Source organism: Corvus moneduloides, unplaced genomic scaffold (assembly GCF_009650955.1).
Source record: "Corvus moneduloides isolate bCorMon1 unplaced genomic scaffold, bCorMon1.pri scaffold_9_arrow_ctg1, whole genome shotgun sequence".
In the NCBI taxonomy this organism is placed as follows: domain Eukaryota; kingdom Metazoa; phylum Chordata; class Aves; order Passeriformes; family Corvidae; genus Corvus; species Corvus moneduloides.
Window position 1 is genome coordinate 266,771 of NW_022436940.1, and position 19,009 is coordinate 285,779.

The 19,009-nt window shown below is 48.5% G+C and overlaps 1 protein-coding gene and 1 long non-coding RNA gene across 4 annotated transcripts in view; one reads left to right on the forward strand and one right to left on the reverse strand.

Moving 5' to 3' along the window:
• LOC116439108 (cytochrome P450 4F22-like) overlaps window positions 1-19,009 on the forward strand; it is a 63,883-nt gene that overhangs the window by 30,403 nt on the left and 14,471 nt on the right. For all 3 annotated transcript variants that reach the window (XM_032098216.1, XM_032098218.1, XM_032098217.1), the window contains exon 3: window positions 13,290-13,401. The gene's annotated coding sequence lies outside the window, so the exon portion shown is untranslated. The remainder of the gene's footprint in view (window positions 1-13,289; window positions 13,402-19,009) is intronic.
• LOC116439112 lies at window positions 8,750-11,399 on the reverse strand. Its single transcript, XR_004238052.1, has 3 exons — window positions 11,301-11,399; window positions 10,723-10,830; window positions 8,750-10,365 (listed from the first exon to the last, which is right to left on the reverse strand). It is a non-coding gene; the product is annotated as an uncharacterized LOC116439112 (long non-coding RNA).

Below are 19,009 nucleotides of genomic sequence, written 5' to 3' on the forward strand. Positions count from 1 at the left end.
CTTATTGCTGTTGCCCAGAGCCTAGTCCATGGACTTGTGTTGGACACGGCAGTGTGGGAGAGGGCCTACTGTCAACTTTGACTACCCTCACTTGGACTGACATCTATCTTTGACTGGTTTTGGAAGAATGGTACAATCAATGAGATTGCTCTACGTATCAATGGCCACTCTGACTGACCCCTTAGATCTGAGGGTCAGTACAGCTGATATTGATACCTTTAACTGATACCTTTACCCTCCACACTGGCAGCTGAGAACCTCAATTTAGTATGTTTGGAGTTTGTTAATTCCACGATTGACTATGACAGTCATTGGGGAATTTGGGAGAGGTTTGCCAAGTACCCCGAGGCATATGAAGCCTTACCAAATAGGTCCACCCGGGATGGAGAAACTGAGTGCACGCTTAAAGATCACAGAGACAAGGATGAGCCTGAAACATCTGCAGCTCTCCCTGGGACAAGCTCAGGCATGATACCGATTGATACACACGTGGTATCTGTTCCTGACAAAAATCCATCCTGTCCATGCTGTGATACCCGATTCAATTGGATGCTGGGGCTGATTGACCATCTAAAGAGAACCCACAGGAAAAAAAAGATCATCTTTAAGTGTCTCAAATGTGGTAAGGAAATCCAAAGTACCATGTTGGGGTGGGTCAGCCTGCTCTCGGGCTGAAACCATCAAATGTCAGTCACCAGAAGAGATCACTGAGGTCTAGGTTACCTCCCCCTGGGTGGCTCCCAATCCTAAATCACCTCCCCCTGTTCCAGAAAGTTGTCCCTTTTTTAGTTATTCATTGGTTCCCTGTTATGACTCCTGCCTCCCCGTTTTCCCCATTTGTTCTGAAAAATTGTATCCTCCCCTCTGCTTGTACCCCACTGGTTGCTTTCCCTTTCCCTGCCTTACTCCACCCCCCCATAAAGGGGACTAGCCCGCGTCTCCTCGGGGCTTTTGCTGGTCCCTGGTCCCTCCTGCAAATAAACCTGTTGGAACTCACACCAGAAGCCCCTCCCGCCTTCTTTGCCTCCGGGCAAACGCCAGCCTGATCATCGGCTGCCCGACGTGTTTCCTCTGAGGAGGAGCCAGCGCACGCACCCATCTCACGCTGATTCCACTGAGCCGTCCAGCGAGGACGCTGTGGAGGCTAACGCTGCGTCCCCTCTGCCCAAGGGCACGCCGGGGCTTGTGGTGACAAGCCCCCGGTTGCGTTAGTACCACAGTATCTCTTGCCACTTCCCACAGTGCAAAGGAAATGTGGAAGAAGTCCCAAAGGGTGATTGGATCTGTGAAGTATGCCAGAGGGCTTTCTCTACCAAGATTGGCTTGGGACAGCACAAGAGGCTGGCGCATCCTCTTATAAGGAACCTGGAAGGAATTGCTGCCCCCCATCCAAAGGAAACATCAGTTAGAGGAGCCCACCAAAAGGTGTGGACTGAGGAGGAAGAGGCTCTTCTGAGACAATTACTGATAAAGTATGATGGTAACATCAATAACTTAACTGCAGAGCATATTCCATCTAAAATGGCAAAGCAGGTATGAGATAAAAGATGTCTTCTACAAGTTCCCTCTAAAGCTGTTCAACCTGATAGAGATGGCTAATGGTCCTAATGTGGGGAGAGGAGAACATCCCCCATCTGCCAAATTGCTGATAGAGGGACTGCTATGGCTCCATTATTCATGGGCCTTGAATCCTTCCCTTCACAGAAGGAAGCAGATAAGACCGCTTGTAAAGCCCTGATTATTGAAAAAGAAGTGGAAAAGAATATCAAAGAGATGAGGAGGAACTCTGCTCCGGGGCCACACGGGATTACGTTGGGCTGTCTTGTCAAAATGCATCCCAGGTATTCCCTATTGATGGAGATCTTCAATTTATGGCTCGTAACCAGAACTCTTCCTGCTGCCCTGAGTGAATGCTGGTCAATCTTGACCCCTAAGTCTATCGATATGGATAGGCTTAATGACATCAATAACTGGAGGCCTACCACCATTGCTTCTATGGTGTTTAGGTTATTCTCCAAGACTTTAACAGCAAGATTGACCAAAGCATGTCCCATAAACCCCAGACAAAGGGGATTTATACATGCAGCAGGATGTTCTGAGAATCTGAAGTTGTTGCAACTTATTGTCAAACATGCGAAAAAGGAGCACAAAGAGTTTGGGATTGTTTTCGTGGACATTGTGAAAGCTTTTGACACCGAATGTCATCAGCATATTATCATGAGTCTGATGCAGAGAGGGGTTGACCCCCACATTAAACATCTTGTTGGCAAAATTTTACGGACATTGACACCAAAAAGGAAAAGACAAATCCTTTTAAGTGTCAAACAGGATGATCCAATGTCACCCTTATTATTCAACATGGTGCTTGGCCCTCTATTATGTAAATTGGAGAATCTTGGTGAAGGCAACTGTCAAGGAAGTTTCAAAGTTACTGCCATGGCCTTCGCTGATAATTTAGTGTTATTGAGTGACTCCTGGGAAGGTATGTGTACGAACATCAAGATCCTAGAGACTTTTTGCCATCTAACTGGTCTCAAGACACAGGGGGAGAAATGTCATGGCTTTTACATCAAGAAGACTCTTCTTATACCATCAATGACTGTCCAGTGTGGATGATAAATGGCACCCCCCTTAATACGATCGACCCCACTCACTCTGAGAAATATCTCGGTTTACACATTGATCCCTGGACTGGTATAGCAGATACAGGTTTATCCAAAAACCAGAAATTAGCTCTGTCGGATTGGTGACGCACCACTAAAGCATCTTCAGAAAATCAATATACTGAAAACTTAGAGTATCCAGAGATTGGTACACCCTGCCCACCACACCAAAGTAAAAGTTGGGCTCCTCAAATCCCCTGACTTGTTAATTCAATCTTTTGTCAAGGAATACCTTCATCTTGCACCAAACATCTGTGATGCTATCTTGTACTCGGATTGTAAAGATGGTGGTCTGGGTTTCTTCAAGTTGGTGGCGCTTCTTCCAAGTATACGAGCACGGAGATTGCATAGACATAAAGAGATAAAGAGAATATCCCACCAATTTGGAAGCCTATTCCATTACCAGAAGTTATCCTTGCTGAGGGTGAAGATGCATCTGAACCGGAGGTTGCCGTTCCAAAGATCCACTGCCCAAGACCTTGTAACGGACAGAAACATGAATGCAGTAAGTGGAAGCAACTGTTATTCCACGGCCACGGTATTGAGAACTTTGAAAATGGTAATATCAGTAATTGGTGCATAGCAAGGTACAGAGGAATACCGCACAGAAAATTGATAACTGCGCTACAACTGAGAGCCAATGTCTTCCCCATTTGAGGGTTCCTGGCCAGGGGTAGGCAAAATGAATGTGTGAAAACCTGTAGACATTGTGGCACTGGTAATGAAACACCAGCCCATATTATTGGGAATTGTCCAATACCTCAAGAGGTCAGGATTAAAAGACACAATTCCATCTGTGAGATGCTTAGCTGAGAGGCTAAAAAGAAGAATTGGACTGTATTCCACGAGCACCGTATCAGAGATGAGAACAACGAGTTATACAAGCCAGATCTTTTTTAAAGGAGAGGCATTCGTGCTGGACATGACGGTCAGATACCAGCACTCCAACTCATCCTTGAAAGATGCTGCCAATGAGAAGGTCAAGAAATATTAGCAACTTCATAGACAAGTTCAAGATCTTAAAAATGCAGCAGACATTGAATTCATGGGCTTTCCTGTAGGAGCGCAAGGAAAGTGGTACGAGAAAAACTCTGAGTTGCTACTGGCCCTAGGTTTCTCTAAGAAGAGGCAAGAGAAGACTGCCTGGGCCCTGGCATCCACAGCTCTCCTCTCTTCCATTGACATCGTTCATATGTTTGCGAGCAAAGCTCAATCGTTTCTGTTGATGGAAAATAAATACGGCTGAATGGCATTGCTGGACAGTGCGTAGGACACATGAGAACAATACAATTCTGCCAATCGTCCTGTGTCGCCCACTGCCCGTATTTGGGATAAATTTAACGATCTGGACCAGGTGGATGGGCCACCTATACTTAACCCAGAAAAGAAATGTATAATCATATATGTGAAAGGAACGGGAGGGATTTATCTCTACAAACAAACTGTGGGTCTGCTGGTGGATAAAGCCAGATACTGAGAGATGAAAGAAGCAGTGGGAGGAACCATAAATTCCATAGGAATTCCACTGATTGACACAAACTGTTACTCACCCAAGGCTGTGCTAAATCCCTGGATTTAGAGAAAAATAACAGAGACACAAGGAAAAGAAAAGGGGGGGTATACATTAGAATAGGGTCTGTATTAGGTGATTCGGGAAGTCTGTACCTCTCAAGTACCTTAGCCAATGGGGAAAGAGAGAGGGAAATGCGGCTGGGAAATTAGGATAAAAAGGAGGCTGCGTCTTCTATCAATCTGAGAGACCCATGGGAAATGCCCATGACCTCTCTCTTTATTCAAATAAAGTAACAGGACTCCTCTATCTCCTTTTTGGACATAAACCTCTGGTGTTTGTGGATTAATTTTCCTGACATATGTTTAGTAAGAAACCATGAAGGTGTTCCTGGAGTAAGATCAAATGGAACAAGTGTATAAGAAACTGTGGACTCAAGATGGAGGAGACAGAGAAAAGATACTGTCAATTTGGGAGACCAAAATGGTGACTGAACCAATTGGCTCGTATAGTGCAGACATAACTTTGGAGTGGGAAGCACCATCTTTAAAAAGCAAATTTCCTAAACCATGCAATTGGCAAAAAAATTGAATTCAATAAATGGACTAAGTTATTGTCCCAGGACTGCGGAATCACAAATTTTGAAGGAGACAAAATTAGTAATCATTGGCTGCAAAATAATAGACGCATACCTCACAGGAAGCTCCTTTCAGCATTACAGCTGAGAGAGAATGCCTACCCCACGAGAGAATTTTTAGCCAGGGGTAGACAGGACCAATACCTCAAGGCAAGCAGACACTGCAAGGCGGACAATGAAACTTGCACCCACATCATTGGCAACTGCCCAGTTACACAGGATGCTAGGATTAAGAGGCACAGTTACATCGGCGAGGTGTTGTCTAAAGAGGCGAAGAAGGAGGACGGGGTAGTGTTTCAGGAACCACATATAAGCAATAACAACAGAGAGTTATATAAACCTAATCTGGTACTGGCGAAGGTCGCCCAGGCATTTGTCGTGGATGTGACAGTGCAGTAGGAATCAGCCAAAACATCGCCGGAAGAAGCCACTCCTGAGCAAGTGAACAAGTACAAACACCTGGAGAAAGAGGTATGAGAACGTACCAATGCAAAGGACGTTGTGTATGAGGGCTTAGCTACAAACTGGGCATCGCTGCAGAGGTCGCACCTCCTTGTGGTCCCACTGAAAACGCTGCGAAGGGTAATGAACCTGACCTCTGCCCCAGCAAGTTATTGTTGGAATCATCAGCCAACAATAGCCCCAAAATCGGTGAAACAAATTTAAGGTAAAAGCTGTGAAGCTTTTTACCCAAAACCTAGCCCACGGGTTTGTGCTGGCCAAAGATCAGCAAGTGGTTGGGGGTCCACCACCAATCTAATACTTCCTCTCCTTAATTTGCTACAAACTAAAATTCCGGATCCGTAAAATGGGGCCATCGATACGCTTATTCCAGGTATTGACCAGCACCCAGACCAGCCCTTCTGACTGGGTAGACTGGGGCCTAGCAATTTAAAACTAGACCCCTTGTCTAACACTGAAGAAGACCTGTTGTCTGCAAATTTACCATCTGCCCCCCAAGATTTGGTGGAAAATGAAAATGAACTGGTGGTGTTGGAGTTTTATAACTAGGGAGTGTCTGAAACGAATAAATGTGCTCATTTTTCCACAAGTTGGGAGGGTTTGAACAGGCTGCCAGAGGTGTACAAACGTCTTACACCTCATCTGAGTGCTGGAGAAGACAGCTGTCTCCTTAAGACCAACAAGTTGTTTGTACTTAACAATGGGGAAAAAAGCAGCGAGGAAAAGACAGAAAGCACATCAGAAACATCACCTCCCGAACCAGAGAACAACACGCCAGCAAAATCCCCACCTGTCCCAGGGAACAGTGTGAATCGGAGACCGGAGGACATTCCAACAGTGATGATTCCCAACAAAAATCCACCATGTCCATGCTGTGGAACCCGGGTGGACCATGTGCTGGGCTTAATTAAACACCTGAAAGGGGCCCACAGGAAAAGGAGGATTCGGTTTCAATGTGCCACATGAGGGAGGGAAAACAGTAACTATCAGTAACTACTGCTAGTCGTTTTCCTAAATGCAGGGCAACAGCTGAAACAGCTCCAGCAGGGCAGTGGATCTGTGAGGTTTGCAGCCGTGACTTCAAAACAAAAATCGGCCTGGGACAACACAAAAGATTGGCACACCCGATTGTCAGAAATCAGGAAAGGATTGTTGCTTCCCACTCAAATGAGACCTCTGGCCGAGGAGCTCACAAAAGGTGTTGAACCAAGGAGGAAGAACATCTGCTGCTAAGGTTAGAGGCTCAGTTTTGGCAAAACAAAAACATCAATAAACTCTTAGCCAAACACATTCCATCCAAGACAGCAAAGCAAATCAGTGACAAAAGGAGATTGCTGCCTGAGGAACCAGCTGTGGGCATGGGAACAGAACCTGGGATGAGTCATCACACAGATAATGAGGAGGAACAGCTGGGGAACATCAACCAGAGAGGGAGGGGCAGCTGCAGGCCCATTATCAGAGAACTCTGGGTGAATGGCTTTCAGCTGGGAAACTCAACACCTTCCCACGGGCATTCCAGCAGTTACTTCATGGCCACGAGATGACATCACTGGTCAATGAGTCAGGGCAGGACTGCTTCAGGATGCCTCCATATGATAAGCCAGATAAGAACATCAACCCAAGATAAGAACAAAAGGAAGACCCAGGAAAGAAACTCAAGAAGACCTGTCAGGGAGCAATCAAGAGAGGTAATTACCTGCACTTCCAGTGCCTGTTCCATCTAGATAGGGGGAAATTAGCCAAGATTACTCTGGATGATGTTGAATGTTTGTCCTGTGACATGCCACCCCGCGAAATTTATTCAGCATTTAAAGCCAGAGGGGAAACACCTGGCAAGTTCAAGAGCCTTGGCAACTTCCAAACTAAAGGGAAAGCTGACAACAGCGCTTTCAGGGACTTAATTATGGCTAAAGAAATTGAGAAGAATGTGCAGGAAATTAGCAAAAATTCGGCTCCTGGTCCAGATGGGATTACCCTAAGGGACCTCAAGGAGATGTACCCCAAGTTCTCCCAGACCATGGAGATAGTCAACCTTTGGTTAACATCAGATAAAAATCCCAGACATGGTGAGGGGATGCAGGACTGTGTTAATACCAAAGTCAGCCAAACCGGATTGTTTAAAGGACACTCATAACTGGAGACCCATCACAATCGATTCCATCTCGTTAAGACTGTTCTCCAGAATAATGAGAGCAAGGTTGACTAAGGCATGCTCCCTCAACCCAAGGCAAAGTGGCTTTATAAGAGCAGCGGAATCCTCTGAAAACTGGAAAACTCCTACGAACAATAATTCCATCTTCCAAAAGAGACTACAGACCGCTGGGTGTCGTATTCATGGGCATTGCTAAGGCTTTTGACACCGTGAGCCACCAGCACATTCTACATGATCTGCAGCACAGGGAAGCGGACCCCCATGTCACCAGACTGGTGAGCAATATGTATGAGAACATCCATACATATCATCACATTAAAACCTGTTCAGAAAATGGACATTCCAAACAAATAGACACCATCCCTACACTAATATACTTGGCAGACCACAAGGATGCAAAGCAGGGCTCCTTGAATCCCCCGACCTACAAATTCAATCGACTGTCAAGGAATGGCTACACTTAACACCATGCACACATGATGCCGTCCTGTACTCCAGCATGAAGGATGGAGGTTTGGGTATCACCAAATTGATGGGCCTCAATCCAAGTATACAGGCCCAAAGATTACGTCGACTTGCCCAATTGTCGGATGATGCCTTAAGATTGTTCCTGAAAGAAGAATGCTCCGATCAAATCTACAGGAAATTATGGATAACAGCTGGAGGAGATAAAGAAAAGATCCTGTCCATATGGGAGCCTAAACCTAAGACAGAACTGCTGGATGGTGCAGGTGATGAAACAACATCAGAATGGGAAGTAGCTACTCCGAAAACTCAGTATCTGCGACCATGTAACCGGAGGAAACAGGAATTTACTAAAGGGAAACAGCTGGTATCCCAGGGCCCTAGTATTACAAACTTTGAGGAGGATAACATCAGCAATTTCTGGATCTTTAGATACAGAGGCATACCTCACAGAAAAGTAATAACAGCATTGCAGCTGAGAGCCAGTGTCTATGCCACAAGAGAGCTCCTTCCTGGCAAGAGGAAGACAAGATCAGTGCGCCAAAAGCTGCAGGCACTGCAAGGCTGAAAATGAAACGTGCTCCCACATCATCGGAAACTGCGCAGTAACACAAAATGGCAGGATTAAAAGACACAACTACATCTGTGACATGCTGATCAACAAAGCTACAAAGGAGGATTGGACAGTGTTACAAGAGCCACATGTGAGGGATGACAACGGCAAAATGTACAAACCAGACCTGATCTTTGTAAGAGAAAAACAGGCATTGGTGATGGAGGTGACAATCAAATGTGAACGCACTGAAGCATCTTTACAGGAAGCTGCAACTGGAAAAGTGAGAAAATATCAACATCTTCATGAACACATTCAGGAACTCACCAATGCAGGAGATATCAAGTTTGGGGGCTTTCCCGCTGGAGAGTGGCACAAGTGGTTCTATGGAACAAATGAGCTCCTAGAGGCCCTGGGTCTCTCCAAAACAAGGCGGGAGAAGACTGCCTGGGCCCTGGCCTCCAGAGCACTCCTCACCTCAGCTGGTATTGTTCATATCTTTGCAAGCAAGACTGGCTCGGTTGCATACAGTCGTTATTGCTTATGCTAATTTAAAAAAAAAAGTTAAATCCTGATGGTACATAAGGACAGTGGGAATGACACAATTCTTCCAAGGATGCAGCATTGTGTTTCACCCACTTTTGAGACTAAATTCTACTGATTTGGACCATGGTGGATGGGCCACCTATACTTAACCCAGAAAAGGAACATATATGAAAATAAATGCTCAGTAAATAGCCAAATGCCTCATCATCTAATTAGTGATGTGAATGAATGGACCAATGAGATTCCCACTGTCCCTACTTACTATCCAGAGAAACCACAGCCAAGGGAACAGGCTTGGCAGAAGCAACACGGAAAGAAGACCCTGTTGAGCTTGACTCTGCTCTGGCGCTCCGACGAGACATGAGAGGTGTGGAATAAGTGGGAGGCATGGTGCACACTTGGCAGTGTTGGGTGACCCGCCCACTGGTGTCCCAGCCATCGGTGAAATACCACTACTCTGATTGTTCTGGTGAGCACACCTGGCCTCCCGGGTAGAGGAGGGAAGGCTCCCCATGCCGGCAGCAGGCAGACCGTGTCTGAGACCCCAGTGGGGAGACCTGGCCTTCCGTGACCACACTTGGCATGCTGGGGACACGGGGTACACCTGGTCCCCTGTTCCAGTGGGGAGATGTGGCATCTCATCCCAGTGGAGGGCACACCTGCTTCCTGTGACCAGACTTGGCCAGTGGGAGACAGGAGTGTTTCCCAGGCCTGGGTACCGCTGTGGTCCCTGCCGACTCAGTGCCTGAGCAGGTCCCAGTGAGCCCTAGCACATGTTCCTCCCCCCACCCTTACCTCCCTGAACCACCAGCCCATGGTGACATCAGAGTTGTCTCCAGCCTGCTCAAAAGTAGAGAGATCACAGACAGGCATCCACGCTGACATCTCAAGTCTCTCTGGGCTGCTAAAGAGAAGTGAGGTCACATGAGGTCACAGGGCCTCCATGGTGACATGCCAGGGCTCTTAAATCTTCCACAGACTTGAGATGTCACGGACAGTCACAGTGGCTGCATGGTGAGAACACTACGGTCTCTATGTGCTCAGGAGCCCATTTGGCACAGGCACTCACTGAGGTTCTGTGGTGACATCCCAGTGGTCTCTATGCTCCTAAAGAGCACTGAGGTCACAGGCAATCCCAGGGATTCCATGGCGACATCCCAGGAGTCTCCCATCTGCCAAACTGCACTGACTTCACACGCTGTCACAGGGTCTCAATGGCAACATAACAGGTGTCTCCAGGCTGCTGAGCAGACGTGATGTCACAGGCTCTCACAGGGGTTCCACAGTGACATCCTAGGTGTCTCCACGCTGCTGAAAAGCTGTAATGTCACAGGCACTCACAGCGGCTCTACGGTGACATTCTGAGGGTGTCGAAGGCTGCAAAAGAACCATGAGGTCACACGCTGTTACAGGGACTCCATAGGGACATCCCCCCAGGTGTCTCCAGGCTGCTAAAAAGCTTCTTCCTCACAGACACCCAGAAGTGTTCCATTGTGACATCCCAGTGCTCCTAAAGAACACTGAGGTCCCAGGCAATGACAGCAGCTTTGTACTGACATCCCATGTGTCTCTAGGCTGCTAAAGAGCTCTGACGTCACCGGCAGTGACAACGGCTCCATGGGGACATGCCAGGTTTCTCTAAACTGCTGAAGAGCAGTCAGGTCAAAGGCCCTCCCAAGGCTTCCATCCTCACATTCCAAAGGGAGCCAGGTTTTTAAAGAGCCCTGAGCTCACCTGCACTCACACGGCTTCCATGGTGACATCGCAGGGCTCTCTGGGCCTTCTAAGGAGCCCTGACCGTGACAGACGCTCCACGGTCACATCCTAGAAGACTCTGGGCTGCTAAAGACAGGTCAGGAGCAGTCACAGGCACTCCATGGTGACATCCCAAGGCTCTTTAATCTCCCTCCTCTCTCTGTCACCGCCACCACCACCACCACCGCCACTGCCCCTCTCCTGCGCCTCACCACTCCGCACTGCTCCCGGGGAGAGAAGGAGGGAGTCTTTAGGAGCCGCCGGAGTTCCTGCCTCCCGCCCCGCCCCCGGACAGGCAGCAGCGTGAGCTCTCTGAGCCCGGGGCCCGGGTCTCTAAACCCGCCGTGCCCCTGCCCCGCCTCCCGCCTTCATTTCTGCATCGCTCCCTCGCCCCGCTGCGCTCCTGCTCGCCCCCGCCGCGGGATGAAGAAGAAGCGGGGGACCGTGGGAAAAACGCCGTAAAACCAAAAGACTCCAAGCGACCCAGCCAGAAATCTTTTCGCAAAGAGACGCCGCGCAGCCCCCCGCCACCACTCGCAGCCCGTGCCCAGCCTCACCCGTGCCCGGCTTCCCCTGCTCGCCCAACGCGCCCGCTGCCCCCGCGCAGCCTCCTCCTCTCCCGGCCGCCGCCGCCGCCAGCCGCGCCTGGGACCCCGGGCGGCGGCGGGAAAAGCCTTTCCCGTGCTGCTCCGCGCCACCGCCGAGCCTGAGCGGGGAGGGCGGGGCGGCCTGGGCCGCGCGCGGGCCCTGCAAGGCGGCGTGGGGAGCGAGGGGAAAAGAGAAGGAAGGAAAGAAATGCAGGAGAAAAAGCGGCCTGGGCTGGTGCAAAAGGGAAACAACCAACTACCGCACTCCCCTCTAAGACCCCTCGCCATACCCGCACCTCCGCCTCCCGCGCCGAAAAATAAACCACCCCGCAACAGAAACACAAAATTACCTCCTCTCGCCTCGCGGAACCAAAGCCGAAAGCCGGCCAAGGGCGCCCGGCCCTGCGCTCTCGCGGCGGGCGGGGGAACTCGCGCCGGGGCCGGTGGCTTGGGGCCGGGCTCGGCCGCCCCGACGCGATCCCCGCCGGCCGGGCTGTGTGTGGGGGCCGTGTGGGCTCTGGGGCAGCGGGGCCGTGGCGGCGCAGGCGGAGCGAAGGTGCTGATAGTGAGGCAAAACATTTGCAGAGAAGCTGCTAAAGTGCCCTGAAGGCCTCTGCCAGCCAGTCAATCCCTTTAGACTGTAAAAGTGCAGTCCTCTTTGCTAGGGTAGGTTCTTCTAAAATCTTCCTCCTTGGAGTATGTGGAGGTTCCTTCCTGGCAGTGACGCCCACCAAGGCTACTCCTGGAGGTGAAGAAAAAGAGAGCTGCCACGAGTGTTGGTGTGGGGAGTTACATCGAGCTCTACTTCATAACTGTTTCTCTTTGCTTGCTGAAATATGACTGCTTCCCTGCTGCTTTAATAGAGTGCACTCTATTGTGCTCTACTGTACACTGCCAGGAGCAGGTTTGGATTTTCTCCTGTGTAGTCAATAATTGCGATCGAGTCCTTTGTGTCAAATCATTTCTCCTACTGAATAATTTGTTTTCTATAAATTGATCTGTTTTGCCATGTTCAAGTCCTGCTGGACAGAGTTACTGAAACCAGTGACAGTGTGAGGCTGGGCTTGGATGCAGCCGCCCCAGGCTCCTGTCTGTGAGAAGGAGCTGAGAAAGCCAGGGGTCCCTCTGTGCCCCTTGTGACTCAGTGGCCGTGCTGCTCTAGGAGCCTTTGTCTGAAGCTGCCACTGCAGCAGCAACGGAGATCCCCAAGGAGCTTGTGTCACTGCTGGTGACATCAGAGCTCTTGAGCAGCCTGAGAGCCCTGGGATATCCCCATGGAGCCCCTGGGATTGCTGGTGACCTCAATGTTCCTCTGAGCAGAGACCAGTGGGATGTCACAATGGCACCTCTGTGACTGTCTGTGACAAGAGACCTCTTTTTCAGCCTGCAGACCCCAGGGATGTCCTGTGACATCAGGGCTCTTCAGCAGCCTAGAGACACCACTGATGTCACAACTGACATCCTGTCACAGCCTGTGAGCTCAGTGTGGTTTGGTAGATGGGAGACCCCTGGGATGTCCCCGTGGAGCCTCTGGGATTGCCCATGACCTTGGTGTTCTTTAGCAGCATGGAGACCACCGGGAGGTCTGTCTGGAACCCTTTGTTTCAGTGCGTGCCTGAGCCAAATGGGCTCTGTGGCACGTAGAGACCCCTCTGTTGTCCCCATGGAGCCCCTGTCAATGCCTGTGACCTCAGAAGTCTTTGGAGGATGAAGAGCCCTGTGATGACATGGGATGTCAGCACGGAGGGTCTGTGATCAGATGTGATCTCATGGCTTGTGGTGGTGCATTCCCCTTCCCTCCCATTTTTCAGCCTCCCCATGATCTGAGAAATGCTGGTTAGGCCTCGGCCTTGGCAAACTGCAGCTTGGCTGAGCTACTCTCGAGCTTATCAAAAACAACGTGCGCTCCCAGCAACTGGTGCTGTCTAACGTGTTCCTGCTTTTTTTTTATTTTAACAGCCTTGGAAACTTTGTTTGTGCCTGAATGGTAAACACTGCGTGCAGGTGTGCATGTCCTCTCTGGAACGTGGGAGAGGGGCTGCTCTCCTGGATCTTTAAGTGCTTTAGAACTGTAAGTAAGTTATGCTTGTAAGTAAAGTTACTATAGAGGTATGGTGAATCCTGTGTGGGTCCTGTTCTGAGGTGTCGGGTTTGAGTTCAGTTCTCAGTTAAGTGTTGTTTAAGTTCAGGTATGGTTGAGTCTAAAAGCTTTTCAGGATTATTCCATTGCTAAATGGTTAAGTTTAACTTACAAGTTTAAATGTTGCTATCTTAGTTAAGTGAAGTGCTGTTGTTTTTAGGCCATGTTCTTTTTATCCTTACTCTTTGTATCATCTTTACAAAGACATGCACACACACACATGCACAGATGATTTTCATGGTATTTCATTTTGGATTGACTGACTCTGGATTTTGTTTGTTGCTTTTCCTCGCTGTGCCTTAACCGTCGTGTCAGGAGTAGAGTGAAGCTTGGCAAGGAACCTTGTCCTGCTGTGGCTTTGATATGAAATCTTTTTTTCCTGATATCTTTCCCATGATTCTTTAAGTGATGTTAAAGTGCCTGTGCCATCCCATCTCTTTAGCAACATGGAGACCCCGGGATGTCCCCATGGAGCCCCCATGGCAGCACGAGTCCTCATGGTTCTTTTGCAGCCTTTGAGACCCCTGGGATGTCCCCACGGAGCCCCTGTGAGTGCCTGTGACATCCCAGCTGTTTGGCAACATGGAACCTCCTGGAATGTCTCCAGGGGCCAAGTGTGAGTGCCTGTGACATCACTGCTCTCCAGCAGCAGGGAGCCCTCTGGAATGTCAGTGTAGATGGCCTGTGAGTTCCTGTGACATCGTGGCTCCTTAGCAGTGTGGAGATTGCTGGGATGTTACCCTGGAGGCCCTGGGATTGCCCTTCCCCTGCCTGTTCCTTAGGAACATAGAGAGCCCTGGGATGTCCCCATGGAACCCCGGGGAGTGCCAGTGCCAAAAGGGCTCCTTAGCACCTAGAGACACCTCTGGTTTTGCCACGGAGTCACTGTGAGTGGCCCTGCCCTCAGATGTCTTTGGAAGATGAAAGAGTCCCAGGATGACATGAGATGTCAGCATGGAGGGCCTGTGAGCAGGGGTGATCTCACTGCTTGTGCTGGTGCATCCCCCTCTGCCCTTTTTCAGGCCACACCATGATCTGAGAAATGCTGGTTAGGCCTTGGCCTTGATGGACCCCACCTGGGCTGAACTGCTCTGGAGCTTCTCAGAAACACTGTGTGCTCCCAGGAACTCCTGTGTTCTACTGTGCTTCTGCTTTTGTTTTTTTGTCTAACAAACTTTGGCATTTGTTTTTGCCTGAGTGGCACCACATTCTCATTCTCCGACTTTCAGAGAAAGCTGCCAATCGCAAATGGGGCCAGGATGAAACCTTGTTGTGACTAAAGGCCACCCCAGGGTGCCAAAGGAGCCCCCTGGAGCTGTGCTGGGCTGCAGCAGCGGTGAGCAGCAAAGTCCCTGTGAGTGGGGCCCCTGTGAGCCAGGAACTCTCCCGTTGGCTGCACTCGGGGGATCCCTGAAGGACGATGGCTCCTGGGCTGCCGACGCCCCCACTCCTGGAGGCCTCAGCCTTTTCCCTTTGGTGAGAAGATGCCAAGGCATCTGCAGGGAGTATTTCAGTGCCTTGGAGGGGAATTTTTCACAGGTACCTTGTGCAGGCTCTTTGTGTGCTTGTGTGTGTGCAGGTGTGCATGTGCTCTCTGGAAGGTGGGAGAGGAGCTGCTCCCCTGGACTCTGAAGTGCTTTAGGTTTGGCCCTAGGTCAGGCCTGTAAGTTGCTCTTGTGCTGTGGTAAAGCCTGTGGGGGTCCTTTGCTGAGGTGCTGGGTTTCAGTGAAGTTCTAAGTTAACCGTACTTCAACTTAACAACACTGAAAGTTTGCAAGTGTTGTTCCTCTGCTAAATTGTTAAGTTTAGCTGAGGTTATAGAGGGAAATGTTGCTCAAGGTGAGGTGCTGTTAGTGAAGTGCTGTTGAGCCTTTTGGCCATGTTCTTTTTATCCTTACCCTTTCTATCCCTTTGGGACACACACACAGAGACACACATACACTGTGGAGCGGTGCCAAACACCTGGCATCCTGACCAAGATTAGAACAAGAAAATGTTAACCCTAAGGGCCCTTCTACATTGTGTGCTTGCTGAAGGATGCTGTGGAATCTCATTTCTTGGTGGAAAACCGCTGTGTGAATGTGACTGTGTGGCTTATTGTGATTGAAAGCAATCACATGCATGGAATGCTTGAGACATGTTTTGTGTGTTACAAAATCAGAAAGAGGCCCTGGGGACCAATAAGAAGACAAACGTTTATCTGTACCAGGATTAAATAAAGGGGGGTTCACCTGAGAAAAAAGGGGATGAAGACGAAGAGAAAAAGAACTCCTGCCGAGCCCCACACTATAACACTCTATCGGTGTATTTTTTATCATTGTGGAGGCATACATGTATTTTTATATTTAGGGATTTTTTGCATTTAAACCACTCGCCAACATGCAGTGACCCCTGACATGCGAACAGATCACAGCCGTGATACGACGACAGGGGATCTTTCAGCGAACCGCAATCCAATGGGGGACAAATTGCTGGCACACCCTATGAAATTGGGTCAGTGGTATTCGCTGGATGAAGAACCACAGGATTGTGAGGATAATATCATGGGACAGGGGCGTGTCCCAGGGGCATTGGTACAGCTTAAAGGTATTGCAACAGATTCTCCATGCTGCAGGACATCAAATTTCCTATAAGCAGTTAGAGCAACTTTTATTACTGGTTGAAGAGCACAGTAACTGTTCTACATGAGAGAAGCTTTGATGTTAAGGTAGGAGAGCATTTACGAACACATAAGGACTTAGGTTTATCGATTCCTGATTTGGTAATAATAACGTGGTGGTTTCTGATGAGTGCTTTAGAGCCCCTGCGAGCAGGTGAGGCGGGGAGTGCTGGATAAGGATAGTGATAATGAGCCAGATAAGGACATATCACCGTCAGCTCCTCTTAGTCCTGGAAAGGAGACAGACCTGTATTTTCCCTTAAAACAACCATCTTAGCACCATACTCCCCCTGCGGTACTTAGCGATGAGACGTTTGCACCTTATGTGCCCTCGTCAGCCCCCTCGTCCCGGGGGCTGCCTGGTGGGTCGGGGCGGCTCCGGCAGCGCCGCCGCTTCCTTGCTCCGCAGCGCTCGGTGTGCCCCGCCTTGCTTCCCCCGCGGCTGCAGCAGCTCCGTCCGGGGCCTGGCAGCGCCACAGAAGCAGCAGCAGCAGTCCCAGCACGGGCGGGCCGGAGCCGCCCCGCGCCGTGCGCGCCCGGCTCGCCGGGGGCAGGGACACATGGGCACCTGCCTTCAGTCTCCAGCGCTTCGCAGCTCAATCCGCGAATGTTTTCTCAAAGAACTTCTTTAGTTCGTGAAACTGAGTTGTGTTTTAAATTTGTTTCCGGTTTTCACCAAGAAAAAGCGTTGCAGCAGAATGAAGGAGAAATAACAACAATAATAAAAACTTGGATTATAAAAAACGTTGGGCAGGGGAACCAAATGAAATGACATCTGTGTTGAAAGCAACAGTAAAACTTGGGTGACATTCCCTTGGTAGGAATTGCTGGGGTACCTGGAATTTGGTAACATTGGAGGAGTAGAGAAACAGATGTGGGCTGAAAACTGAAGCAAGGTATTTCTGGCTTAGGTAGCTTGAAGCTCCTTTCCCCCTTTTTCTCACTATTACTGCTTAGCCTAAGACATTCTGCAGGCTTTCTACTTTTGCTGGATTTCACCAGGACAGAATATTTCTCCTGGAAAGCCCATGTTTTGTATACTTTGTCTCTTTTCTGAGGTTACAGGTTACAGTAATTTTCATTCCAAGCCTCTGAAAGGAAAACCCACAATATAACTTAAAATTGGAGGACTATCTTTTACAGGAACCACATTGTTTTCTGAGGCTGTCCCAGAATTAAAGATTTTTCTTCTGCATGCAGACTGCTAACATTATTGGAGTCACAGGCCTACAAATAAGAGGTGAACTTGGCACCATCAGTGTTGAAACCATAGGGTAAAATGTATGTTTTCAGTTGTTCAAAGAGCTGAGCATGTTGGCACCTGTCCAGGAAAGTATTTAGAGGATGGCTGGGACTCCTGATGTGCCAACAAAACAGCACAGTTGTTTAGGTAGACTAGTGGCCTTGAAAGGGGATAAGCTAATTCAGGCAAGCCGAATAGGACAAGAATAATTACAGGCAGCACATAGTTCCTTCTGCTAGTCCTTGGAATACACCTATTTTTGTGATCCCACAGAAACTGGGAAAATAGCATTTATTGCATGATTTATGGGCTATTACTGCAGTCATAAAACCCATGAGTGCCCTGTAGCAGGGTGCCTCGAATCCTCCTTTGTTGCCCAGGATTGGAATTTGTTACTGATTTGAAAGACTGCTTTTTTACTATCCCTTTACATCCTGACTGTGGAGAGTATTTTGCCTTTCCTGTCCCTTCAGTTAATAATGCTGAGCCCATGCATAGACATCACTGGATGGTGCTGCCTCAGGGGATGATAAATAGCCTATTTGTCAGCTTTTTGTGGCCAATACCCTGGCCTGTGTGCAGGCTCAGTATCCTCAGAACACCATTTATCACAATATGGTTGATATTTTAGTTTGTGCACTGGATGATTCATATTTGCAAGATACTATTTGGCATCTTAATCTTACTCAGCATGGGTTGCACGTGGCCCCCGAAAAAAATCAGAAGATCCCTCCTTGGAAATATTTAGGGTGGATATTAGCTAAATAAAATGTGAAACCACTGCAATTACCTTTAAAGCCTGATGTCAGAACATTGAATGATTTACAAGAGTTACTGGGAGCAGTTAACTGGGTAAGACCCATGCTAGGTTTAGCCACTCATCAGTTAAAGCATTTATTTGCTCACTTGAAAGAAGACCCTGACTTCCCCACAAACATTATCTGCAGAAGCTGTTCGAGAATTAGATATAATTAGCTAACGAATCTCCACTGCATTGTTTTGTCTGCACTGATTCGTTTCAGCTTTACCAGTTCACTTCTTTTTATTCCCTACTGCACCTTATCCCACAGCTTTAATAGGATAATTTAACAGGGAGATAGAACGATCTACTTGGAATGAATTTTTTTTACCAAATACACCTAAGAACACTAACACTACCCTGATAGAGCTCTGTGCATCTTTAATTAAGAAGGGCAGAACCTGCATCGTGCAATTGATGGGATATGATCCAGAGCTTATTCATTTACTACTGTCTCTTGACAGTTATGAGTATTTGTTACAGAATTCAGATATTTTTCATGCAGCATTGGTAGAATTTGTAGGACAGATTTCTTTCTCTTTACCTTCAGAGACAAATGGTTGCAGAAATGTTGTTCACTTGCCTTTAACACTACAAACCATTGTGTGCCGCAGGCCTGTTCCTGGTGCATGTAATGATTTTACTGACAGATCAGGACACACAGTGAAGGCAGCCATTACATGGCAAGAAGATCATGAATGGAAATATGCAATAAATCAAACAGGTGGTTCCACTCAACAGGTTGAACTCCGTGCAGCAGTGTTAGCTTTAACGATTTTTGCACAAAAAGCAGTCAATATGATTAGTGATTCTGAATGTGTTGTTAATGTCATAACAT